The sequence below is a fragment of the Harpia harpyja genome, chromosome 16 (assembly GCF_026419915.1).
Source record: "Harpia harpyja isolate bHarHar1 chromosome 16, bHarHar1 primary haplotype, whole genome shotgun sequence".
In the NCBI taxonomy this organism is placed as follows: Eukaryota; Metazoa; Chordata; class Aves; order Accipitriformes; family Accipitridae; genus Harpia; species Harpia harpyja.
The window spans coordinates 20,684,407-20,710,682 of record NC_068955.1 but is presented as its reverse complement, the minus strand read 5'-3'; the positions used below and the strand labels follow the sequence as shown (position 1 = coordinate 20,710,682).

General features: G+C 40.3%; 1 protein-coding gene across 4 annotated transcripts in view; it reads left to right on the top strand.

Moving 5' to 3' along the window:
• DENND2B (DENN domain containing 2B) overlaps positions 1-26,276 on the top strand; it is a 182,294-nt gene that overhangs the window by 38,853 nt on the left and 117,165 nt on the right. For 3 of the 4 annotated variants that reach the window (XM_052810928.1, XM_052810927.1, XM_052810931.1), the window contains exon 2: positions 2,242-2,330. The gene's annotated coding sequence lies outside the window, so the exon portion shown is untranslated. Of the gene's footprint in view, positions 1-2,241; positions 2,331-2,845; positions 2,987-26,276 lie in introns of those variants that run through there. The other variant, XM_052810929.1, reaches the window with a different exon arrangement.

Genomic DNA, 26,276 nt, shown 5'->3' with positions numbered 1-26,276 from the left:
GGATTGTCTGTCTCCTGCAGGGGATGAGGATACATATTTTAATGCTTTTTGATTGCAGTGTAGCCATGACACTGTAATTAATGTAATGTCAGCTGTTCATCATGTCTTCTGTTTATGATCCCAAACTCTGTCCTGATCCTAAATTTTGTTCTGAGGTGTTGATGTGCTCATAGAAAAGCCAAGTGAGAAAACAGTAAAAGGTGGGAATGGTTCTTGTTTCACTGGGGCCTATTGGAGCAAAATATTCACTTTTTGGCAAGGAATTGATTAGGACTGTATTCATGAGGCTTAGAATAGAATGTGCTTGTCTTGGGTCTTCTGTGGTAGTCACCTGCCCAAGACGAAAGCGTGGGCTGTAGTTTTACTACTGTGCTTTGTACTTACATATTTGGGCATGCATAATATATTTTAATGACTTAGTATGTTTTGTTTGGAACTTTAAACTGTAACTGAGTGTATATGTAATGCAATGAGCATTTTCAATTGTTTATAAATGCTAGCTTGCATGTTCCCCTGACATCCTTGCCATATATGCAGATGTGGTCACCTAATGAAGTGCTACAGAGCCTTGTGATAAACTCGAGTGGGATGTGGTGCAGACGGTTGGTATATACTCCCATGCTACAGTAATGGGGTCTATAGAAAATTTGAGACTGATCAGCCATTTCACCTCTCCACTGGTCAATTCCTAGGTTGTTGGGGGTTGGTTTGTTTGTTTGTTTGTTTGTTTGTTTGTTTTTTATTACTTCCATGTCTTTTGAGCATTCCCTTTGCAGTGATGTGGGTAAAACATTCCTTTCTTGGGAGGAGGTACCCGTCTCCCTCTTTCGCCAGTTACACTGCTGAAATTGTGCCCACTTGCAGCATGCGATCAGTTTTACTCAGTCATATGCCAAAAGGAAATTTTCAAGACAAAAACATGTCATAATTTTTTGTATTTAGCTCCTATGGTTCTGCTGGGCCTCACTGGTGCATTTTTAGGGGAACTTAGTGTGAACTTGCAAGCTTAGCATGTGGTGCTTTAATGTCTAGAAAAACTATTTCATGTGATGTCATTTCAGCATCTTCTGGATTCTTAAGAGCTGAAGTACCTGTCTTTATATTCATGTACCTGTGTATAGTCTGCATGTAGTTTTTGGTAACTGTAAAATATGCCTCATGTATATGCCTTTGGGTAGTGTTTTTGATAGAAAGAGAGGTTGTTTAAGTGTACAATCTGCTGGGAGCTCTGTCACTCACAAAATATAGAGTTTTCAGACATAAAGTCAATAATATGCTGCAGTGTAATTTATATTTTGTAATAGCTATATGGAGGGACAGGTGTTCCCATAAGACATCTCCCTGTCTAGGTTTTTTTTAATCCCACCTTCGCTATCATGTTACAAACACAACCAGAAGAGCAATACGTTGGAACTCTTTTATATCTCCTCGTGTATAAACCTAGCTGTGTTGATTATGTAATGTCCATACACATTTTCTTGTGTTCAGCTCCCTAAATAACATATAAAGATGCAGATGTTAATTTTATTTTTTTAATGCAGGGGTGGAATATCATAACAGCATAATGAAGTGGTTGATAAAGAAACAAGAAATTGATTTCTTACTTAGTATGGCATAGTCAGCTTTGCAATTTTACGCCCACTAGAGGGACTGTTGCTTATAGTACTCATTGCAGAAAGCAGAGTCATGCAGTCCCTTTAGTATCTTTTACGAAGTTTTAAAACTTTGAATGACTGACTACGTTAAATCCTCTAAAGAGTAAGTCTCAAGCTATTTCTCAAAGTGTAAAAACTTTGGGCACAGTGCGGTTCTTCTGAGTCCAAATACTTTTTACTGAATTTCCTTCCTAAATGTTCTTTTTCTTTCTTTTTTTAAAAGTATTTTCTGTTCTCTTGATTTATCAGTCCAGGCTTTCCTATATGACATTGCTGGGGATTAATTTAGAATTTTTTTGTCAAGGAAAAGATGTTGTGTGTCTTTATTTATGTTTGGGATAAGTTTGTTTTGCAACCATGGTGCCAGCGAAGATGGTAAATTAATCAGTTCTTGTATTTGCAGACGTCATTGAAATGGGTTTCTCCTTTAACTGGGAGATAGTGAGTTCTGGGCAAGAGGCACATAAACTTATAGTCAGTATGAGAAAATTTCCAAATGTATGTTTTTTCTTGTTTAGCTGGGGGATTTTTTCTGTTTGTTTGAGTTGCATGTTCCTGACCTGCACATTTTTCTTCTTAATTACAGAAACATGAAAGAATACAGGAAGTCCTGCATGACCACAATGAATATCTGTGCTAATTAAGTCACTGGCTGGGTACTGGGAGAACAGCAAGGTAAGCAGTCAGGCCATGCCAGCAGCATTTCTTGTAATCTGCATGATTGTATTTCAACAAAGCCTTAGTGCTTTCAGATATCAAATTCATAACAAGTCAGGTGAAGACTAATAGCCCGCAGGTTTGAATGCAATAGATTTACTTGTAGTTCAAAGCTTTGGCAAGCAAACACCTCTGTTTTCCTTCCTGGGGGAAAAAACAATGCAAGATCTGTGGTGATTTTCTTTTTTTAAAAGGCAGTATCTCTAATTTCAACAATCGATTCATGACCAAAGCTCAGCTTCCTGGGCTGACTCTAGGGAGGGCTTGGAGGAGGGGTGGAATGCTTCGAAAACTTAGCTGATGAAAAGGCATGCTGTTTTGTGGATGCCTCCCAGAATTGTTTAAATCTGTGTGTGTGTGTATGCGCGCGCGTGCGTATGAAAAGAGAGAGAGAGAAATCTCCATGACAACTGGCCTGGCCAGTCTGTGTTCTCTGCAATCATTTTAGCTGGAATCAGTGCTGCGAAAGGTCATATGAAGGAGTTGTGGGAAGCACAGCAGGTATTAGACGCTAAACGACTGGTTTTCTGATTGCCTCAGATAATAAGACAGAGTTTTGTCTGAGAAATACAAATCTGAGAATGGAGTGGAAAGGGAGATGCTCCAAATTTCAGGTAACAAAAATCGCCTTTTTAATGTTATTTCCTCCCATTTTAAAGTTTGGTGGGTTTTTTTTCCCCGTGGTGTTTACTCCCAGCCGAGCGTCTGAGCGAGCTTGGATTCCCTAGCTCTGGGGAATGATGTCATGCGGCAACAGTTGGATTCTATTAGCCAGGGAAAGAGGAAACATCTTTTGAAAAAAAAAGATACTTTGGCTTTTTGTTGAATCTTGTGCAAAGGCTGCAAGAAGTGTTTAAAAAAAAAGTTTCTAACAAATTAATTCCCAGAAAATGTCATTTAGGACCTAGACAGCACCAAACTTTAAAACCACTGCAACAATTAGTCCTATATGCAAGAAAATAATTATGTAAGTGTTACAGAATTCAGAAGACATTTCTTTCTTCTTGGATGCTCCTATATTCATCTTTAATGAGAAAATTAATTGCACCATAATTAAGCAGAGGATTTGGAACCTCCACGCACTTGGGATCCTTTAGCAATTGTTTAGAGAATGTGCTGCTAAAGAGTTTCTTCTGGTTTGGGCTCTGTCTCAAACTGCTGCTTATGAATAGATGATACTGGCAGCATTGTTCTTAATAAGGTTTTCAGTCCTGGACTGTGTTTTTCATAGCTTTAAACGAGCCTTTTTGGGAGAGGGTAGCGAGGGAAGAAAGGAGAAAACAAGTAATTTCAGCAATCTGAAAGGGTCTTCTTTTCCCCCTTTCCTCAGAGACATTTGCTAATTGCTGTATTCAACACTCAACATTAGGGTAGCATGCATAGCATTTTAAGCAGAAAAATACCTAATGATTAATGTACAACTGCTGTGTCCTAATGAAAATTCTTAGAAAATGGATATAATCCTACTTCCTCGAACATCACAAAAATACACTGTACTGATAACCATGATGAAAAGATTAGGTCACCCCTACGCTGTTTAAACGCCCTCTAGCAGATGCTTGTTTCTACTTTTATGCTCCTTTGCTCCCTTCTGTGCGTTTCAGGCATGATCCAAAGCTTGCTGGAGTCCATGGGAGGTTTCCCGTCAACTTCAAAGGGCTTCGGATCAGCCTCTGCCTGAGAACTTCTCAGTCTCTGTTTCAGTCTTTTGACTGCAGGATCAGGCCACAGGCTCTCACTTTCTTTCTTGAACTTTCCAAACAGAAGGTCTTTTATGTTCCTCCAAACAATGCCAGGCGCTGCTGACTGGCTTCAGCATGGCTGCTAACACACACTGGAGATAATGGTAATGCTTATTTCTGCTTTCTCCTAAAATCGTCCTAGAGGGGGAAAGTGCAGTGAATGGAAATCGGATCCTTCTATCCCACCTCCCCGCCTCACAAATGGCTGTTGTTTATGAGTGTGTGTGTGTGTGCGCAAATTGTTCCTTGATTAAAGGGCAGTATTGGCTGTGATTCAGGGAGGAGTTCCAGGAGGAGTTTAGGGGGAAAACACTGTTATCACTGTGATCCACCAGCAGAACGCTCATGAGGGAGAAGCAGGCTGTCCTGCAGCAGGCAATCTTTCTACAACATGCATACAGAACTGACAGCTGTCATCTGTGAACTGAGGGCTGATCAGCACAGTCTAACACTTTGTGTCCCCCTCTTGCCTACCAACTTTGACCAGCTTGATTCTATAAATAAATTACTGCTGTTACTGAATATCAATTAATAACCTGGTTAAGAAATCTTTGTGCCATTCTTGACTAGAAATGAAATATCTGTGGAGCTGGCATGCTCATTTGAACCATCCCCCTCCTTAAGAAGGAACATTGTGATGATTACCCAAGTTTAAGGCTCATTTGCGGGAAAATGCTATTAGTCCCTGAAATTTCTGAGACAAAGATAATGATTTTCAAAATCAGAACCACTGCTTTTAAGTGCTTACATTTTACAGCTAGTCAGCTTGAGACTCCTGAGAGATCTCTGCAAGGTGTTGCAAATTGGGCATTCCAAAGGCAACAGTTGCTTTTTGGCATTTATCTGTGGTGCCCTGTGATGCAGTGGGAAGCCTGGTGAGTTCTCTCTCGGTGTTTCTGAGTGGCATTTCCCTTAATGGTCTGTGTTGTAGTATTTACATGTTACTTTGAAAAGTGATACAAGGCATCATTCCCATAGTCCTTTAATATAACTTCCATATGTCCTAGCATTCTGAATGGTTCCAAATGAAGTTTGCATATGTTATATACTACATATACCTTACCAGTAGGAAATAAATAATAATAATTAAAAATCAATAAATCATAATATATTTATAACTACACTCAAAATACCTTATAGCTGACCTACTATGGTTGGGCATAAATGTAAGCAGCAGCACATAGGCATTGGCACATTGTTTTTTTCATCCATTAAGGGAGTAAGCAATTCAAGAAGGCTGCTGCTATACCCAGTAATGCATGTGAAGTTCTTGCAGCAGCCTGTGCAGGAGTAGCGGCCCTGTGCTCAACACAGCTCCAGTGGACAGGTCTGTAGCCCAGCATTTGCAGCCTGCTGTAGTTGTCGCTTTATAAGTGGATTCATTTCTGTATCTTGAAGGCAGTTGCTTTATGTTGTTGTCCTGATAAATCTCCTCATTGGTCCCATGCATCCACCATGTTTCTGCCAGTGGCTGTATGTCCACGTTCTGTCTGTGGATAGTCAGTTAGTCTGAGTTTTCCAGAGAGATTAATGTGGTTTTTTTGATAGGATTAGTTGTGTCCTTTTTCATTGCACTTAGAAGGAAAGTGAAAGGACATGGTAGAAATATTTTTTTTTTGTTCTCTCTCCTTGACTATCTAATAAGTAATTTTTATATTCTGAGTTACGATGTTTTAATTGCTTGTTTTATCTTGCATGAGATCATCTTTTGTGTAACTGCTCATACTCCCTCTATCCATAGGTTGACAGTGTTTGTTTCCCTGTTGTCTGTTGCAGTGAGTTCCAGGTTAATTGCTATGTTGACATATTTGTCTTTATTACTTGGAAATACACCACTTTGTGGATGAGCTGAGGCTATCTAGAAGCCTAGGACTGACTTTGTCTGTATCATTCAATACTTGTTTCTGTTCTTACTCCCTTCTCTAAATAACTCCAGTCCCTTTGATTTTTCTTCTTAGGGAAAGTCTGTGAGACACTGGAAAAACAGTGTAGTTGTCTCAGTTTCTGCTGTTTTCTTTGAAGATCAGGTGATCTTCAAGAGCACCTGGTGTTACAGTTGTGGACAGATGGACCATTAAATTCTTGAACACGAGATCAGTATTCTCCATCTGTAACTTTACGCTCAAAATAGATGGAATTAATTGATTGGAAACAACAGTGCTGCATATTTAGAAGAGCTGCTCATGGGGATGCTCAAATCTTTCCTCATTTTCTCTAAGTTAATTTCAATTCCAGCAGTATGAACAACTAGTTCTCACAGTCATTTCCTCTCATGTGCTGTTTTCTGGTCATGGTGACTGAGTGACTTTCTAAGGTGTAAAATGTGACATGCAAAAGGATTTGTTCTGAGCAATTCACACTGGATATGAGTGTGGCTACCTTTAATTACAGCAAGAACCTTGAAATGATTGCACTGTCATTCTGCTCTGCAGTGCAGGCTATCATTAGTGCTAATCAGTTATCTCTGTTCTGCCTTTGCATCTTTGACCTACTTATTTTGCTGAACTTAACACAGTTGCTAGTGTGACACAAAGCAGACTCTTGGCACAGCCCTGATCACAGAGCAGGGAGAGATCTGGCAACTTTCACACAAATCCGTTATAATTAAGGCTTCCGGTCTGGGATTTAAACTTCTTCTTTCGTCTTAAAAGCCTGAGAGGCTTTTAAAAATATTTTTCAGGCTGAAAATGAACCTACTGCTGGTAGAGGCAAAGTCCCCTGATGGTACTAGCTGCAGGCAGACCTGGAAGAGGCGGGTGCTGCTCTTGTTCCTTCATCAGGATTTGCAAATGTGCTTCCACTCTGAGTGCTTTTTGAACAGAGCCTCCCAGTTGTTCCTCAGTTTCATGTGACAACAACAGAGTCCCCCAGGCATTTAGAGGAGTGTTGCACAGTTGGCTTTCCTCCAGTGCCAGCTCTTAGTCTGAGTTCAAGCCCCATGTATTAATCCTCTCTGTCCACTTGGAGCCAAGCTGTTGTATGCAAGGGGCTGTTCAAAGGAGTCCCATTTCCCCATCCTGTCAGAGGCAGTGCTCCCCCCTTCAACCTTTTTTTTCCCAACCTATTGCAGTTTGATGACAAGGAGATGAATCGGAAGCTAAAACTTCTGTCAATGGCAAGAACGCAATTTGGCATCCCTTGTGCAGCTGGCATCCAAAGGATACAAGCCATCAAATTATCTGTTCTCCTGATCCAGCTGAGCCTGTTTGTTTATGACCAGAACATCCCTCCCCTCTTTAAAGCATGCTTGAAAGTTAAAAGGCATCACTAAGCATTTACCACATTATGGACATGGTGAGGACAGTTGGACAACTTTGACAAAGACCTGCTTCCTGCAATGCTATTTCATGCCTTCTTGGTAAAGAGCAAAAAGCAATTTGATTGCTGCAGCAGTATGGAAACATTTGTAGCTGCACAATTCACGTTCCCATGTTTCAGTCTCTCACAGGCCCATGCAGACCTTCTAGTATTAGTTTTAAAAGGAGAATAGCTGACAAATGATTAATTTGAACGTCGTATTCCAGAGAGTGCTGTTTTATGACTGAGTTGTCAAAAGTGGCAAGCCAAGAAAGTATTGACTAAAGTTACAAAGAAAAATCTCTGATGCAGAGCACAATCCTGTTTATCCAAAAGATTTGTAGGGGACAAAACTGTCTTCATACCACTCTACTGTCAACATGTTCAAACCCGTGCTGGGGGAGGTGAGAAGCTGAACAGCTCAGCCTGTTGCGTTCATCCCCTAGCAGTTCTTGGGAGAGTTCCCTGGGGGTTTCCTGGCACATTGTCGCAGGGAAGGGGACATACCGCAACTCAGTCTTCAGAAACCTGCCTAAAAAATAATTTCAAGTGACTCATTCTGGTGTTGGTTTTTGGAGAAGAGTCAAGCTGGTTTCAGAGAGAAGAGTGAAAAAAACCCACTTTTGAACAATGGATGTGCTTTGTGTCATCAGCTGATGCTCTGGATTAGAGCTGCTCCGCTGTGCATCAGACTGGGTTTCACTGTTGTACTGACCCTGCTACACTCCTGCTCAGGGCAGCAGATTGGCTTTAGGGAATGTATGAACACCTAAGAGCAAACATTGGTTTTTCAGTGCTCTGTTATTAGCAGCAACACATGACAGTAGTTTGCAGGTTGAGTGGTATCACCCTGGGACACGCACAGGCAGCTGTCTGGCCACCCCTTTTGTTTCCTGTGGAAAGCGGTGCCCTTGTGTGCCACCTGTAAGCAAGACCCTGCTCCCAGCCTGAGCAGCTGAAGCACAACACTCTTTTCCTGATCTGAGGCTTTAGTGGAGGAGACCCAGTCCTGTCCCTGGAGCTGCGTAAGATGGTCCATTTAGGTCTTCTGTCTCCTACAGCAATGAGCCTCTGCCATGATGCTGTAATGACACCTGCTTTCATGGGATTGTTCCCTCTGCCCCGGCTTGGGATGCTCTGGGGGGTGGGAGTCCCAAAAGGTGAGAGCAAAGAGTGGCATGAGGCAAGAAGGCTAAACTGCCCCCCAGTCACTGTGGGCAGGATTGACTGCGTGTTTTTCAGCGCAGAGAGCTTGTGTCCTTGAGGGTGATTGGGTGGTCAGCTGGGCAGGTACACTGTTCCCTTGAGCTAGGCCAGAGCTGCTGTCAAGGCATGGAGGAGGTGGTCCCAAAACACATGCAGAGCTGAAGTCCTTACAGACCCTGCCTGTTGCCATGTGCTGCCTCCACCCTCCTCCTCCTCCTCACTTTAGGGCCCATGGAGACAGGGGAAAGGGTAGCAATGAGAGTGAGGTTTTTTCACTTTCTATCCAGCAGTTGAAGCCAGGTTATGTTTTCAACAGAAGTCTCCCTGGAAATGAGTTTTGTTCAATGTAAAGGTCGGGTGAAGGCAGAAGTTGAACCTTATTGCATTTAGAAATGCTCATATCCACATGTTTGGAGCTCTTTGTGAGTGGTGAGGGGGCCACTATACAAGCTGGTTGTACAGGGGACCCTATCAGCAGGTTATAATCTCTTTTGTGCCAAACTCAGTGGATAGTATAATATACTATCAAATCTGGCATTTGCATCAAGATCTGCTTTCCTCTCCTATGGAGACATTATCCAGTTTTCTGCTGAGACACATCAAGAGCTAAGGTCCCTGCTGTGTTTTATTTACTATTGGCTGACATGCATGGACAGTAGAAAACAAATGTAAATATGGCTCAGTGCTGTGTACTACAATAGCATAGAATGCTTCCTGGGGATTTATGACCATCTGGAAGAACAGGACATCCAAAAGGCAGCCTGAGGTCATCAGCTGCAGCACCTTGTCAGCAGATCCCAGAGCAGTTCCAGTGCCTGTGGCACTGACGGGTCTGATATCATGGGTGTACCTAGCTGTTCTAAATGGCCAGATCCTCAGGAAGAGGAAGATGAAGCTAGTGGAATTATGCTAAAAGTTTCTATGATTTCTCTGGAAAATCTATGCTGTTCGTGTTCTGGATAGGGCAGACTGATTGCAAAGTGGCCATTTATCTGGAGATTTCAGGTATTGGTCAATGGCTGCTCTGGTCAGGCTGTGTGATGTCCTGAAATTCGGAACAAATCACCACATTCCTCTTTCTCCACCTCAATAAAATTTCCATGTGCAAAATCAGGCTGCATTAGGTGAAGCTCTCTTGTGCCTCAGCCTCTTGCAGAGTTGTATCAGGTGTGCAATGTCATTTTGGCAGTTGCATTGTTGGTGAGATGTATGACCTTGCCTACAGTAGCAATGCACGTGGGCTTATTGTATTCTGAGATCTGGCATCACATGTGCCCCTCTCAGTGACAGGAGGGACGCCAAAGTGAACTGCCACTGGTTCTGAGAAGGATGAGCTCCTGCTGTATGTATTGGTGCCAAATGGTATGCTGGCTTATGGAAGTATTAAAATGTTTACTATTAAAAAATAATTTGTCATGAGAAAAGGAGAAACCTGTTGCTTGCAGTGAGGTAACAGTTGGCTACTCCTGAGTCTGAGTAGAAAAGGGAGATGCCAGGAATAGGTTGGAGGAAGAGTGCAGAAAAAAGCCAGCTGATTATCTGTGAAAGAGGAAAGAAAACCTTGTTAAAAGGTAATTATTCTTCTGGATGAGTCGTTGGCTTCCCGCAAGGTGGGCAGAAGAGGAGCAAAGTCAAAACCCAGACTTCTGGCTCAGCATAACACTTATCATTTCAACATTTGCTTACAATCTGATTTAAAAGCAAACCAACCAACCAACCCATCATTGTAGACTGGGAATTGTGTAAAATATTTTTTTGGTAACATGGACACATGGTGTTCCCAAACCAAAACAGTCCAGGACACTTGCGGCAGCAGGGGTGATGTTGAGAGCCTGCTAGGCTGTTTCACTGCTGCCCACTACTGAACAGGAGCAGCGAATCTGTTGGCTTGGACAGATTGCCCTTGTGACAGTAGCTCATTAATGGTTGTCACATCAGTTATGTTTCCATGACAGCCTCAGGTCTGACAAATGTGACAAAGCTGTGTTTTATCAGCAAATCCCCTGCTGGCCCTAGTCAGGAAAGCATATGGATAAGAAGAGAAAATTATTCTTCCTGCTCTTTGTTACTGACCAATTCTGCTCTTTGGATTTGAACCAGCCAGCTAAGACTAGTTGCATTCCTCTGTAATTTGCAGTACCTCCTGTATGGGGCTGAACCAGTGATGAATTAATACCTTTTTCCATTCGTTAAGTTTTATTCATTGTCTCAGCAACCAAGGAAACTCTGAAAGTCAGACTGAAGTTTTGGGGAACGGAGCAGAGGCACTGGTGTTCTGACTAGTAAAGGGCAGGCTTAAGCACCCTTGAATCAAACTGGCTTTTCTGCAGAAGAGTTACGGAGATTCAGATAGGTGTGTTGGCCAGGGTTGAACCTGTGGGATAAGCAGTCAGACTTGTTCTGTTGCAGCTGTTTAAACCCCCCCCCCCCCCCCCCAACAAAACCAAAAAATGAGCAGGAGCATTTTATTTATGTTCAACTAATATCTCCCTTTGAAATTCCTCATTGAACACTACAAGGTGAAGCAATCTGCAACAGTTTGTTATCTGTAGGTTATCTACTAATATGTTGTATGCCAAATCATAATCATACATAAAATGAGGAAAAAAAGGATAAAATTATAGATGTGCAGAGGTCTCTTTCTATCATGAATGTATCAATCTTGAAATCTAGCAGGATCTGTAATGTAAGTATTTGCCCCTCTTATGCAGGGAATGTAAAAGAAGGGAAATGCTAGTTGGATAAATTAGATAATATGACATAAATAAGAAAATGAGGAGGGCTCCAGAGCTTTGTGAAGTATAACATGATTGCCCTTTCCTGAATAGGATCAGATCTGCTTACAAGCATTCAGTCCACCTCTGCAGGGAATTGCAAACAGGATGCAGCTTTGCTAATATTGGCAGGAATGGGAGGGTTTTTTTTAACTGAAGTGGTAGACCCTGGATCTCTGTATCAGAAGGTCATGAGGTTGAATGCTGGTGCCACACACTGCTCTTGTGCAGTTTAGCTGATAGCTCTGTGTGTACGTGTATAACGTATGTATGTATGAATTACTGCTCGCCTCAGCTATCTCTATTAGCAGACTCCAAGTAGTAAAACTCTCACCAGGAACATTTTATCTCCAAACCAGGTAAAAGCTTTTGTTTGGGAGACCCTAACTTTGCCCAAGAGAGGTTTCCAAGAGGGTAAAGGCAAACCTGCTTAGTTCAAGACTATGTTCTGGGACTTACCATCTCATTTGACTGCACCAAGCCTGTGCACAGGCAATACTGAGTAACTCCCTGGCTTGGGATTTCCAGTATTATCTCTGAGATAGAGAATGGTGATGCTTCAGCTGCTCATTAGTGCACTGTTGTTTATAGTGCCACAGTTGTGTCATTCCAAACTTGAAGGTGATGACTTTGACTGAAGCACACATAGGTGAATATATTTATTTTAAAACAATGAGTAATAAATCTAATTATTATTTATGCAGTTACTGCTATAAATTAAGTCAATGCTTTTTCAAGCATTGTTGGATATTCTAGACAAAGCCGCCAAGTGAAACGTTAATCCTATTTTATAGCTGGTGTCTGCTAGGCGCAGAGGGGGAAGCTGAATAAAAAGAAATCAGGATATACCTCAGAAAGACAAAATTTGTTATGTACTAATGGCAAATATCTAATCTCCTGATCTCCTTGGGATCAATGGCAGAGAGAGGGAACAGATCATCTTTATGACTGCTCAAGCATAGTCAGCAGGAGAATGAAAGACAAGGGATGGAAATGTGTTTGTTCTCAAAGAATGCCATGTACCTCAGCATTGGTGGGTATTTTGTGAGGGAATACCTTTTGGTTTACATTTTTAAGCAAAAGTAAATCTCTATTTTGAGAAAGAGGGAAAAGACTTACAAAGAAGGGGAAGGCGATGCTTAATGAATGAAGTACTTCTCTGCAAGATTTTCGATTCTATTGTGTCTGTAGCACTGAAAGTGGAAGAGGCATCATTTGAGGACAGCTGATCAAAAGGAGGTGACAGCCATTTTGTACTGTGTGAATTTTGCTGGTAGCCTGACTGAAACATGACTGTTCCCATAACTTTAGTCAGACTTCAGGGGGGAGCCAGTCACCAGAGCAAGGACAGACCCAGCTATAGTGAGCCTTTCAAGGGGAAACTTTGCTGTGAGCTGAAGGGCAGCTGGTGGCAGGGTGCAGCATTACCAATGGTATTGTGTATCCTTTTTCAAAACTACAGCAAAATGAAATGTTACTTGACTCATGAAGTTTACTGCAAAGTTTTCTTCCTCTCCTAGTAAAAACTGGTCCCAGCAAGTTACCTCTTCCATTGCACCTTTCTGAGATGCAGTGATGGTGTAAGAAACTGTGTGAAAACATCATAGCAAACTCAGGTTGCCATAATGTTTGAGAAGAAACTACTTAAGTGAGACCAAAATTTTGGTTTTTGTTTGTATAGTGTTCAGTATGCTAAGTCCTAATCTGTGGCTAAGTTTCTCAGGTAATGGGTGTAATAATAACAACTGGGTTAATAAAAATCAGGCCTGATAAGCATCACTGTTGAATTGAGTAGAATACTGCCTTTTTCTAGCTGTAGCTCTCCAGAAGATACACATATTTTGATTTTGAAGAGCCATTAATTATCTTTTGGTTAAAAGGAAGGGAGAATGAGTCAATGCATATCCATTTGCTCATTACTTTCTCCCAATCTCATCACAAATCTATGGCTAAGAATGCAGTACTTCTTACAAAATCTCTCCATCCTGTATCTCAATGGGAAGTCTGCATTTCTGTAGTGTTTCTGTAGCCAGCACATTCCTGCAGGCAGTGCAGATGGGAAAGTGGAAAACCAGCTTCTTAAAACTGTGAAAAAGTGCTTTGACTCTTAGCTATCTGCATCCTAGTTTGGAATTTTTATTCTGCCTTTAAAATCTTCCCCCAGAAAAATGAGTTCGAAGCCCAGGCAGTATTCCCATATAAATGACTGAGTCATCTTCCTTGGGAATTGAAGGATCACTGTCGCCTGGAGTTATGGTCTTAAAGACTGAGATGAACAGATACTTAGGAATTTGTTGTAAATTTATATTATACCGTTCATTATTGTTTCTTTTGAGTGTAGTCATACAGGGAGAAAACAGATATCATTATTCTGAGACAGGTTTTCTTTGTATTCATGTAGTAGCAGCCAAAACAAAAAATGGTGGGACTCACAAGGAGTAAGATGGAGAATTAATATTCAGGCTGTTGTAATGCTACATCTCTTGGTCCCTGTAGTAACATATTCTACAGTAGCCAGAGAACAGCCTAAATGTGATGACCCAGCTTGGAGGCAAAATCATTCTTCAAATTCACAGGTGCCCTCTAAAGACACACAAGATCATTTTTCTGATGTATTTGAGCACTCGGTTGTACAAGGAAATTTTAAATTTGTAAGAAGCAGTTTAAAGTTCTATTGAAATAAAAATTAATTTAGTTTGTTGATGGATGTGGCCATTCCACTAAACAGATACCCGGAAATCTCCTCTAACTGTGCTTTTGGGGTCTGAGGACAATGTTCTCAAAAGCCCTGAGGTCCCACTGACTTCCAGAAATGTTGCAGTCCTGAGTGCTCTGAAAGCAGAACTCAAATCCTGTAAGCACATTTGCAAGGTGTTCCTGTATGCATGCTCTCTATCTTCAAACTGTTTCTAAAGTCATTGGTCAAAAAGAAATTTTATTTACTTTTTTCAGATAGAAAAGTTTATTTTCTGGTTGGCAACTATGTAGCCATTTCACTACTCCGAGCAATTTAAACAGTTTGCATTTTCAATGGAAAGAGAAATTGAAACCAAGTTGTCCTTCCGAGCTGAGCAGAAGCTGGGTCAGCAAAGGCAAAGTAGATCCATTTGGGAGTCATGGGGCTTTGAGCAGCATTGCTTCACAGTCATGAAACTGAAGACCAATGAGAAGAAAACAGTAAGAGATGGAACAAAAAAAAGTGAAGAAAGCAAAAGGGTAAGGGGGGGAGCATATGCACCATACAAATTAAGAGGGTTGTTCAGTAGAATGACAGCTGAGAGAGATTTTTTTCTCTTTCTCCATCATCAAAACCTTCCAATTAATACACTTTTTGAAGCAGTTCATGTTTTACAGTTAAATTTTAAGTTTCCCCTACTTAAATATAGCTAGGTGGATCATATATTTGCAGTTTCATATCTGAGGCTGTATTAATAATCCTAGATATTCAGGTAAAGGTAAATGTGACGAATATCTTTGTGAGGGAGTTAACTTACCCCTAGATTAGGGGCAATAGGTCTGCAATATACTCAAACAGCAGATCAGGTCTCGGAAAACTGTGTCTATGAGTGACTATATAGATTTTTCTTCTTCCTTTCTCCCTAGATAAAAAGGAGTATATCCAAAGGGGCTGTGCAGGATATTGTATTCAGTTCTCTTCTTGATCTGAAAGCTCTTAATGGGTGGGAAAGAAATCGCCTGCACTTCCAATTGTGGGAAAGACATGAGGACAAATGCCCTGAAGGATAAGAGGTGTGTAAGGCTGTGAAGAAATAAGGAAAGGAAAGGCTTTAAAAATAATTGAATAATTAGATCTCATTCAAGTGATGATTCATAGAATTTGGTCTTGGCTGTCTTTGGACAGAAACTTTGGAAGAAGCAGTAGCCAACAGGTGAATGAAAATGCACCACAGTTCTTTTGGCATATTGCCTTCCAAAATAGATGGTGAAGCTTCTTCTGATGGAGCTATAGCTGCTATGCTAAAAATATTTCTTACCTTAGTCACAGACAAAGCCTCTTAGAGCTGAGTTTAAAAAAGATACTCTACAGCAACTGTAGTCAAAGCAGGATTCATTTTAAATTGTCATCCATCCTGTAAAACAATTGCCCAGTGTCAGTCAAAGAGTTTGAAGACTTGAAGACCAAGTAAGTAAAATGTAAGAATGCTATGCGAAGGAGACATGATGGTGGTTTTACACTGGGCAAAACACATCCTTTAACTTATCAAATGGAAACCTTTTTTACTGGCATGTGAAAGTTTAGTTAATAGTTAACAAGTTAATAAATTTTACTGTAGAAGAATTCTGTACCTGATGGCTGTCATAGTTTCCTTTGACATTCATGTGGAGTCTAGTTTCTACTTTTCCATGTACTGTGGAAATCTGATTTGTGGTGTGGTATGAGCATATCCTGATCAAGTTAGAGATTTCTAGTGCAATAAACATTGTGAGAAAAATGAATATTTAGAAATGACATGCTAAATCACAGATTGGATTGCTGGATTTCATCCTTGGGCTGAAGGACCATGTTACCAATATTAAAAGGTTTGTGCTCTTTCCTTTCCTTTCCTTTCCTTTCCTTTCCTTTCCTTTCCTTTCCTTTCCTTTCCTTTCCTCTTCCTTTCCTTTCCTTTCCTTTCCTTTCCTTTTCCTTTCCTTTCCTTTCCTTTCCTTTCCTTTCCTTTCCTTTCCTTTCCTTTCCTTTCCTTTCCTTTCCTTTCCTTTCCTTTCCTTTCCTTTCCTTTCCTTTCCTTTCCTTTCCTTTCCTTTCCTTTCCTTTCCTTTCCTTTCCTTTTTCCTTTCCTTTCCTTTCCTTTCCTTTCCTTTCCTTTCCTTTCCTTTTCCTTTCCTTTCCTTTCCTTTCCTTTCCTTTCCTTTCCTTTCCTTTCCTTTCCTTTCCTTTTTCCTTTCCTTTCCTTTCCTTTCCTTTTCTTTTCTTTTCTTTTCTTTTCTTTTCTTTTCTTTTCTTTTCTTTTCCCCTCCCACAGGTGGAAGTTGTGCTAGCCCAGGAGTTGATGGGGGTTTTGTTGTAGTTATTTAAATGACTTTTAGTTTGTGGTATCCTGGCATCAGATGCTTCTCTCATCTTGCTGTATGCAGTGAGCCATTGATGAAAATTTTGTCAGCTCTGTTGCAATTTTTGGTGTGGTCTTTTTACCAGAGAAATATTTTAAGACACTGTGGAAAACTGGAGACAAATGCTGCAAAAAGCAGTGAGCCTATAGATTGAAATTGGTCATACTGACCAGTGTTGTTGGATCCCAATTTCCCTTTAATTTGAATATCAGGGGGTAGTGACCTCCTAGAGAGCCTAGGGAGGCTCCTGAGACAGCTCTGCAAATTTAACTGGTGTAAATAACCCTGTACCTTTGTGGTACAACTCAGCTGCAGAATATGCAATGAATGGGAAGCACTGGTTATTTATTTTGGAGTTTTGAAGCTGTCAGGGAGCATTAACGTGGTATTACATAGTAGTAATACAGCTAGCCAGCTGTATAGACAGTCTGCTGGTGAGTTAGAGGCAGAGCTGAAGTAAGTACATTTGAGATCCCTCTTATGCTATTACTAACCAAAGGACGTTTCTGATGCCTTTCCAGATTAAATAGTTGAAGCTGTGTGTATGCAGTAGGTCTCCTTTTCTTTTAGTCGTGTGGTGCATAACTGGACTTGCTTCTTTGTGTCTCTGGGCAGTTGGATTCTGATGCATTTCCCTTTATGGATGATCCTGGTTGAGAAGTCTGCTAATCTCCATTGGACTTGACAGGGAAGAATATTAGGGACATGGTTTTGAAACTGAAAAGTGCAGCACTATAATAAATGGTGGCTCTCTGGTTGAACATGAGGATAAAATTCATTCCAGACCCTGTGTTCGAATGGAACAGTTTATGAATGGAAGCACAGCCCCTGGATTGTATTTGAGCATTAGTCTCTCGTTTGGAATTGTGCTATTTCCAACATAGACAAGGATAGGTATTTTATAAATTTTTATTCTTCCACTGTTCAGATTGTTCAAATATAAAATCTCTTGTGCTGGAGATGGCTGTGGAGTATATGCCATAGGAGAAGCATTTTGGTTTTGAAAAGAAACAGGTTAGTAACTGTTGTCTGCAGTTTATATATTGAAAATAGCTTTATATTTGGTGGAAGGAGAACTAGATAATGCTCAGAGGTATTACAACTGTATTTCTGCTTTACCTGCATTTCTCACTATCCATGTCTTGTTTTATGGTCATCGCCTCTGTCTCAGCTATGTCACCTGTCAAACGGGGAATAACTCTGCTAGATGGCATCACAGCCATGTGTGTTGCTTACTATCATCTGATACAATCAGATGGTTGGATGAAAGCCACTAGCTGCAGTAAATGTGAATTAGTATTGGTTATATTCATATGGACAAGCTGAAAGACAATAATGTTGTAGTTACCAAAGAAACAAACAAATTAAAAGAAAACATGCTTAAGCAGCATGTATCAGGAAATTAGGAGTCCTGGACTGAAGTCTATAAACTTTCTAGCTCCTGCTGCAGAGAAACAGCAGCTGAGAAATAGATGCTTAAAGATGAAGAAGGAGCCAAAACCTCCTGTCATTTAACATACTGTGGTTTCACCCACTGCTTAAAACCGCTTAGTTTTAAACCTCTCAGATGGATTATGTTATAAAGTTGACAGAAACAAAAATGAGATGCAAAAAGAAAAGCTTAGGCAAAAAGTTTGAGGTGTAGTTTTACATCTGTTAACCAGCAACTTAAAATTTTTTATTTATTCTTTCTCCCTGTGATATTTGAAGATGCTGAGCTCCTATAACTTTGGCTGAGAAAAGGTAAATTCTGTTTTAAGGTTATATTTATGTCTTTCTTCATTCTTGCTGGTTTTGCTAGGTCATAGTTTTAGAGCACAGAAATGTCAGATTTTGTCTTTGGGCTAATAAAAAAATATTTTCTAAGTAACAGTGTGCAGAGCTTGGAATGAAAGCTGAGGCATGGGCAAGATTTTTAAAAGCAGCTGAGTTGCACCGGAGAGAAGTAGAAGGATATGGGTAATACAAGCAGCTCATTTTGACCAGTTTGCTAATGGTGTCTTTGTGCATATTGGGCAAGGAGAGGTAAATGATCGCTTGCATATTGGACTCTGTTGAAGCATGCTGGCCTACCTCTGCAGAGAATTTCCTGTTTCCCTGTTGTTCTCAAAGGGGTGGTGTTGCCCATCCCAGCAGAAGTCTAGGAGTGAATTGTTTCATCCTGTCTCACCAACTGAATTCAATCTACCTATACTGAAATCAGCTGAGTTAGTCTGCATTTAGTCCAGGCAGCTGGAAATAGACACTGCCTCTTTGATTTTCAGTTAATACTAAAATTATGAGCACAGATTATGGTATTGTTGAGAAAGATTCTTCAGAAAATGGTAATTTATGGTGGTCCATGCATCATCTTTGCAGCAAAATAGGAGAAAAAGACTACTAATAACACAGGGCCCACGTGTTTATTGATGTCTAGGAATTTCTTCGTCTCTTAACTAACAAGAGAGTGTTTTGGTTTTGCTTTGGTTTTACTAATTAATAAGGAGATGTAGGAGCTTTGGTCAAATAGAACGCTCAAGCCATCTTTTAAAACATTAATTACTCTTATTTTTAAAATAAATGGGAAGAATTAAAAATGGCTCTGTAACAAGGTTTCTTATTTCAAAGAACAAACTGTGGTAGAGCTATAGCAACTAGTTAGTAGCATGAGCTGGGCTGAATTGGATGGGTACCTAAATACAAAGTAGGCCTGGAATTTCCTGAAGTTAGGGACTCTAGAGCCAATCGGTGTCTCAGGAAGGGAGTCCCAGGGAATAGCCATGAAGAAATAGGAAAAGTCTGCAATGGAAGGAGAGAAAAACTCATGGGGAAATAAAGGTGCATTTTTGAGGTCAAGCAGCATAAATACAAAGTGAGGACTGCCAGAGGTGAAGTTGGATTAGACGCTGCTAAGGATATTAAAACAAAACAATGTATTTTTTTCCCTCCAAATTTATGAAAACAGAAGTAGGAAAGAGGCATGGGATAGGTGGGATAATTAGCATGAGAAAAATGGTTTAGTGACTAGCGACTGTACAGAATATGCAGAAACTAAACCTATGCTCTGCCTTCATTCCCAAGGGAGTGAAAGGGGATGATGAATGAATATTGTTGACCTGACGGGTAAGGTTAGCTGTGGAGGCAAAGAAGAAATACTAGAAGAAAAAGGCACATGAAAACAGCTGGTCCAGCAACAAACCTTTAATGGCAAGACTTCTACCATGTGCTTGGAAATTGCAAATATAGTATCTGTGTTGCAGAAGAGGAAAAATGCAGGTCAGTGATTCTGATCGTGATAAACCAACTTGGAAGGAAAGGATATGTGGAGTGTTTTGGAGTTTAAAAGTAAAGATAGATTGTGCTGACTAATCTGATAGCTCCCTCTGATAGCTCTGTTGCAGAGGCAGAAAAGTGGCAGGTCTGTTCTCTTTGGACTTCTGCTTGATAGCAGAACCACAGTGGAAACCACTAAGTGAAAGAAATTTGGAATCAGTAGAGCAACTGGGAACTGACTTGGTAAGGATGAAGAGACAAGGCTAGTGTTGAGAGAACAATATCATGTAGGGACATTATTAATAAACTGCCACATGAGCATCTTGAGACTGGTTTCGTCCACTATCTCCATTAAAATGTTCATTAAAAGGAATATGCAGTTAAATTTGCTCCTACACAGCTGAGTTGGTGATTTTTCAGACTGAAGTAACTGAAGATGAGGACAAAAACCTGGGTGTGCTAATTAATGACAAAATGTGGTGAAAATGGCAAACCTAATCTAATATGCATATTTTTGGTGAAGATAAGGAAGGCACAGAGGATGCTCCCTCTGGCATGCTGTGGGTGATTCTGGTCATCCGCATTCAAATGGGTGATATTTGACCTGCAGCAAGCACAGAGAATAGCTGTCAGGATGCTCAACATCACGGAGGACCAAAAAATGGACAGAGGAGTGGAGCTTTGCAAAAACAAAGGAAATGAAGGCTGGGAGGAGCTTTGATATCTCTCTATAAATGAATTGGGGAAAAGAGGGACAACAATCAGAGGACAAGCAAACAGCAATTTAGACTGAAAACAATGTTGTCACAAGAACTAGGGACTATCTGAAGTGGCAGAGGAAGCTAAGATTACTGCACCGGCAGATCCTTTGGGTCCCTTATTTTCTATGTAGAAGGGTTACTTACACCTTGCCTTTCAACTGATAATTATGATTTTAAATTTTGCTTGTTTTCAGCTTTAGTTCAGCTTCTCTTAATAGCCTTCACTGGTAAGGAGGTGTTCAGGCAGCAAAGTGGGAAAGGATGTTGCAAGTCTTTTACTGAAGCTTTGAAAATTGTTACACAATTGAGATAAATTCGGAGAACCAACATGCTTGTGAATTGTTCTCAAGAATGCTCTCTTAAAACAGAGGGTAGGAATCTGGGTCAAATCCGTTTGTTAAGTGGTGTTTTAAAATTCTTTTATTGCCGAAGCATTAGTTTAAATAGTTATTTGTCCATACATTTCTATTTTTGGTTTCTTAATGGAAGTACCAACGTAATTTTTTTTAAATGGTTTTCTGTCCATAATCTATAACTTGACTATTTTCCAACAGAATTTTTAATCATGGTTTCTTCTGAAACTAGTTCTTGAGGGGTCCACTCACTGTCTGAGAGAGGTGGTGTGGGTTTTTTTATTGTTTATAGTGCCCAAAGAGAACTTTAGTTTTTACCCCTAACAAACCCCAAACCCCATGTTTTGCCCGTGTTCTAAGGGATTACTGGGGACTTTGGTGAGAAGAACAATGGGAAGCAGCTGAGACTAAAGGTGCTGATGAGCTATCAGAGATCTGTACAGAAAGCAGGAGCTTGTTTTACATTCAGTCAGTGTAAAATTGTCTCTGTCATCCTTTGGACAATAAACCCGATGAACTGTCTGTCTGCTGTGTCTGTACAAAGCAGGCATGCTGGTGTTTCTACAGCCATGCCTATCTTCATTCATAACATATCCTTAGGAAGACCCTGCCTCACCTCCCCTCCTCCTCGTGTCTATGCAGAACCTTTCATCTCACCACAGCCCTGAACGAAGGCACATAATAAAACAGCACTTGCCAGCTAAGAAAAAGACTCAAATTACTTGGCTGGTCCGAATAGGGCCTTTGGATCCCTTTGTTCAAAGTCAACATTTCTTCTCCCCTCCCCAGTTCCTGGGGTTGTTTTTTTGAGCTTGTAGAACTCACTGGTGCTATTTAATGTAAGCCTTAGAAATAAGATTCAAACTAAAATACAGTGGCCCTTGGCCTTAAGTCCAGACGCCTGAACTCCCTTTGATGCCTAGTGGAAGCAACAGGGGCCCTTAATCATTCAGGCAAAACTGTTGATTTCAGGAATAAGTGTACTTCAGGTTTCAATGTGTTGGCACAAAGACTATGTTTTGTGAGAACATTACTGTCAAATAGACAGGTGTTGAAACAGTGCACCTTTCCTACTTGCGAACTACTATTGTTCACAGAAAAAACTAATAGAAATGCTGCATCTCATTTTGAGTTTACTGAGCAAGCAAACTAAAATGCTTATTTTCTGAGTAAGCTGACTTCACTGAACTTTTGGGCTGACAGCTTTATTGGTAGGGACAATTCTGTAAATTAAAAATCAGGTGGCTCCTGACTCTCTGGGCATGGTGTTTTTCTATAATCCTGGTCATGTGCTTTCCCCATCTTCATGTCACTGTAACTGTTGATTTCTGAAACATGAACCTGCAATCTTAAGCTCAATAACTGATTACAGAAGCAAGGTGACTTCTATACAGCCCATTTCTAGACAAGAGTATTTCTAATTTAGTCTTTGTTTCTCCTTAGATGGTTGAGTTTCCAGGTGGCTGGACAAATCAGGCAGTAGTAATAACAGAACATGGAGGTAGTGCTAGATAAAATAAAATAACAATCAAAGGTTGATAAACTTCTTGGGTTTATGTGAAACAAGCAAAGCTCTTGACTCAATTAGAACTGGGTAAATGCTTTTTACCTTGGTTTACCCTTGACCTTACCACTGAAATTTTGAGACAGATTACGGTGTTAAATCTTCGGTATGATCCATTGACATCAAAACAATCTTGTTGTCTAACAGCACAATGAATAATGGGGCTTGACTGAAGCAGGATAGCTTTGAAAGAAAAGATTTAGCTGGCAAATAGCTTTTATTTCTGCCATTAGAAAAAGAAAATTTTTTATTTATATAGATGTGCTGCTTCTTAGCATGGGTAAAGTACCTTGCTGACAGTGTTTTGAAAGATTTCTGTAATACTTTTAGAGAGATTACTAAGGTGTTTCCTCGTGGGGAATTTTGGCTCTGTGTTTTCTGTCTATTTTCATTGGGCATTCCCTTGTGGAGTTACTCTGAAAAGATGCTGTATTGAAAAGGTGCTGTATTGAATGACATACACTTGAAGTCCCCCTCTTGTTTCTTCTAAGAAGTGTGATTCCTTCTTGATACCTGAAAGCCTCATTCTTTGCAGTGGGAGTGAAAAATATCTTTTGAGAAACATGAAGCTCAGCAGATGTTCCCTCGAAGGTGCCTATGCACGTATACCCTAGGCTGACTGCCTAGCTTAATACTTTTGCATTGAATGAATTGCCTGCTTAAAGCAGATAACATCCAGTTCATATCAGCTGTGTTGAGGGTGATTCACCTTTTCAAAAGCACCTAAATGATTTACACAGTTGCATGCTATTGACTTTCAATGATATTTCAGCTCCCGAGTACACAAACCATTGCTGGGCATGGGAATAAGACTTCTTTAAGTGTTTCTGAGAATTGTATGAAGGTAGTGTTCGGTAGTTGCCTGGAGCAGTGGTGTCTGGTGGAAGTCTGTTTTCTTTCAGCAGGAGAACAGATGCTATGCACCAAGTCAAATGAGTGGGAAGGAGATAAAAACAGGAGCAGTGAGGGGTTGGAAGAAGTAGAAGCCTGGCTCTGCTTCACCTGTAGGCAGATACATGCGCATATGTGTTCCCTTGATGCTGAGCTGCTGTACTTACCTCTGGGATGTTCAGCCCATGCTGTAGTTCCTGCACAGAAGGTCCATTTGGTGCTTTACAAAACTGCCTTTGAATAGTCCCACATGGAGACTGTACTGTTTGTGTCAGCAAGTCAAGGACTTCCAAGCAGTGTGTCTTTACTTTCAGGGACCATCTCTTTCCTTTCGGGGAGCATCTCTACATAGGCACAGGTGTATTGTACCTCTCACGTAGCAGTGAAAACAAATGTTGATTCTAGGACTTGTATATCACCATTAAGTACACAAAATGCAGAAGAAACTACTCTCTTTTCCCTAAAAATTATGTGTAGGGAAAGGATGGACTGATTAATCTCAGCATAGTAAAACAGAAAATGCTGGATACATCATTGTGCATTAATTCTTCTTTAGTTATAGATTTAAGTGTTGTACTGTCATGTAAGAGTGTAGCCAGAGTTAGCATCTGAAAGAACTCGCTGTCAACAGTCTGTTCAGTTTCAGCTATGTTATTCATAAGATTCATTCCTCCCTCCAGCTGTTTCCACAAATTGAAGGACTTTGTTTCAGTTTATAAATGCTATTTCCCCATTGTTCATGCCCACAGCTATTTTCCATGCCCAAATATCCATCCCCCCAAGAAAAGAAATCCCGACCCTATAAAAGAAGCCATGTGGAATGATCCTTTGAGGAGAAAGACCAAAATGGCACAATATTGGAGTTGCCATTTGCAAAGCTTCAACAGCTGATATTTCTCTGTTTTGTATCTGTGGCTGGGTGGGGATATTGGGCACAGAGCAGGATATGAGTGGGGTGTGGCTGCATTACCAAAGGGTTCTCATTTTTTGTGTTGGGGCTTCAGTTTTCTCATTAAAACTGGAAGGGCCAAAACTTGCTTCCGTGAGAACTGAATGGAGCAGTTGCTTGATGTTTTGGTGGTACAGCTACTGTATGAGGTGAATTTGTCACTCACAGAAACTCCAACTGTATTGGCTTTTTAATAGGAAGACTGGTCAAATGGTTAAGAGAATGCAGACATAATACCTTGAAACTGTGCCATAAAATTAAACTGCGGTTTGAAAAAAAGCCCTCAAACTTCAAACCATCTTCACGCATGTATTTTCTTTAAAGCCCCACCTGGAGTATAGCTGCTGTGAAAATTCAGCTAAAGCAAATTTCATGTTTTTCACACCCTTAGACTTCCTAGGATCAGAAAAAGGATCCTTAGCACGACTCCTGCATCTAGAACATAGGATAAAGAAAACCTGTTGTATATGGATGTCCCACTGTGCATTCTTCCTTCAGGTTAAACAGGAAAAGATTGTTCTGGGGAAAATGAGGTAAGAGTTCAGATTATCACAGATATTGGGCACACACCAGAAAAGAGATGCAGTTATTCCATCAGGAAACCACAGGAATTTGTGCTCTGTAGGAACCTGTGAATCCTGGTGCATTTATAATACCTACAAATTTCAAGGAAAATTATCAGTTAAAGTACCTCAGCCCCAAATCATCAGATGAGTAGATAGTCACAAAAGATACTTGAAGTGTATTCATAATCTCATAAATCATTACCTTTTGGAGTTGCAAAAGGCATTTTGTTCTAGCAGGATGAAATCTGCTGTTAGTCAGCTTTTGCCCACTGTGTGCTAGGCACAGGTATGATTCTATCTGTCTCTCTAATACAAATCACCATCCTGGCATCATAAAAAGTTTCACAGGTATTTACCTACCTTTTGGAGGACTAGGGCTGAGTTTTGAATGAACTGTGGCCAAGTTTCTGGTATCAGCTGGAAACCACATGGAATTTGGTAATGCAGACTTCATGCCAGACAAAACTGATTCATTTCTGTCTTGAATGTTTCGATTTGTTCGTTAATCAAACCCAGGAAAAAATATATTCACAAGAAGCTGCAACTGAAGAGTTTTCGCTTAATAGATTTTATAAGCCTCAAAGGCCGTATTTGTTTTATGATGATGGAATTTTTAGTAGGAAAGCATTATTTATACTCTGTGTGTATACTTTATTCTAGCTAATTTACTTACTGGAAGACAAGTTTTGTTTGTGAAGTTTATTAACAAATTGTGTGTACAGTATTGTGCATATATAATTGTGCATAACTGCACCTGTGTATCTGTAATAATTTGTCTGTAGATGCACATTTTCAATTCTCTGCTTATTGGTACAGGAAAGATCAGTGTGCACACAAGTGAACTGAATGAGGAACAGTGAAGGTGTAGGAGGCAGGAGAAAAGTCTGGGATACCATTTCATTTCTGGTATTATCCTCTATGAACGCTAGCAAAGGAGTGTCTGAAACTAGAGTTTAGCCGACAACTGCATAAGCAGAAACTATGAAAGCAGAGTAGAATTCAGGTTTGCTCTTTTGCTAGGTGAACTATATGTTATGTTGACCATAACAAAATCTGTTTTGACATTTTTGTTTGTTGATGAGTTGTGTTGGGAGTAGACAGGTGTAATTCTGAAGGTCAGGTTGATGTAGAGTTACTTCTCTATAGTAATCACACTTCAAAAGAGACAGTAAAAATATTCTTGTATAGGGAGCAGATCCAAATTAGACCTCTGCTGCATTCAGCTTAAATCCATAAGAAAGAAGAAAAGGAAGATGATTGCCAGCTTTAGTGCCGGGGTGTACAACGCTACCATTCAAAAGTTTGTTCAAATGTGGACTTCCATGAGATGGGGAAAGTTTGAGTCAAACTTTGCTGTAGGCTCATTCACTTTTGGAGTGAGAGAGCATATGTGTTCAGATAATAGATTTTACACCCTGGCCTTGTCTTGAAGAAGGTATTTCCATATGGGTGCTGTACTGAATTTACCCTACTGCA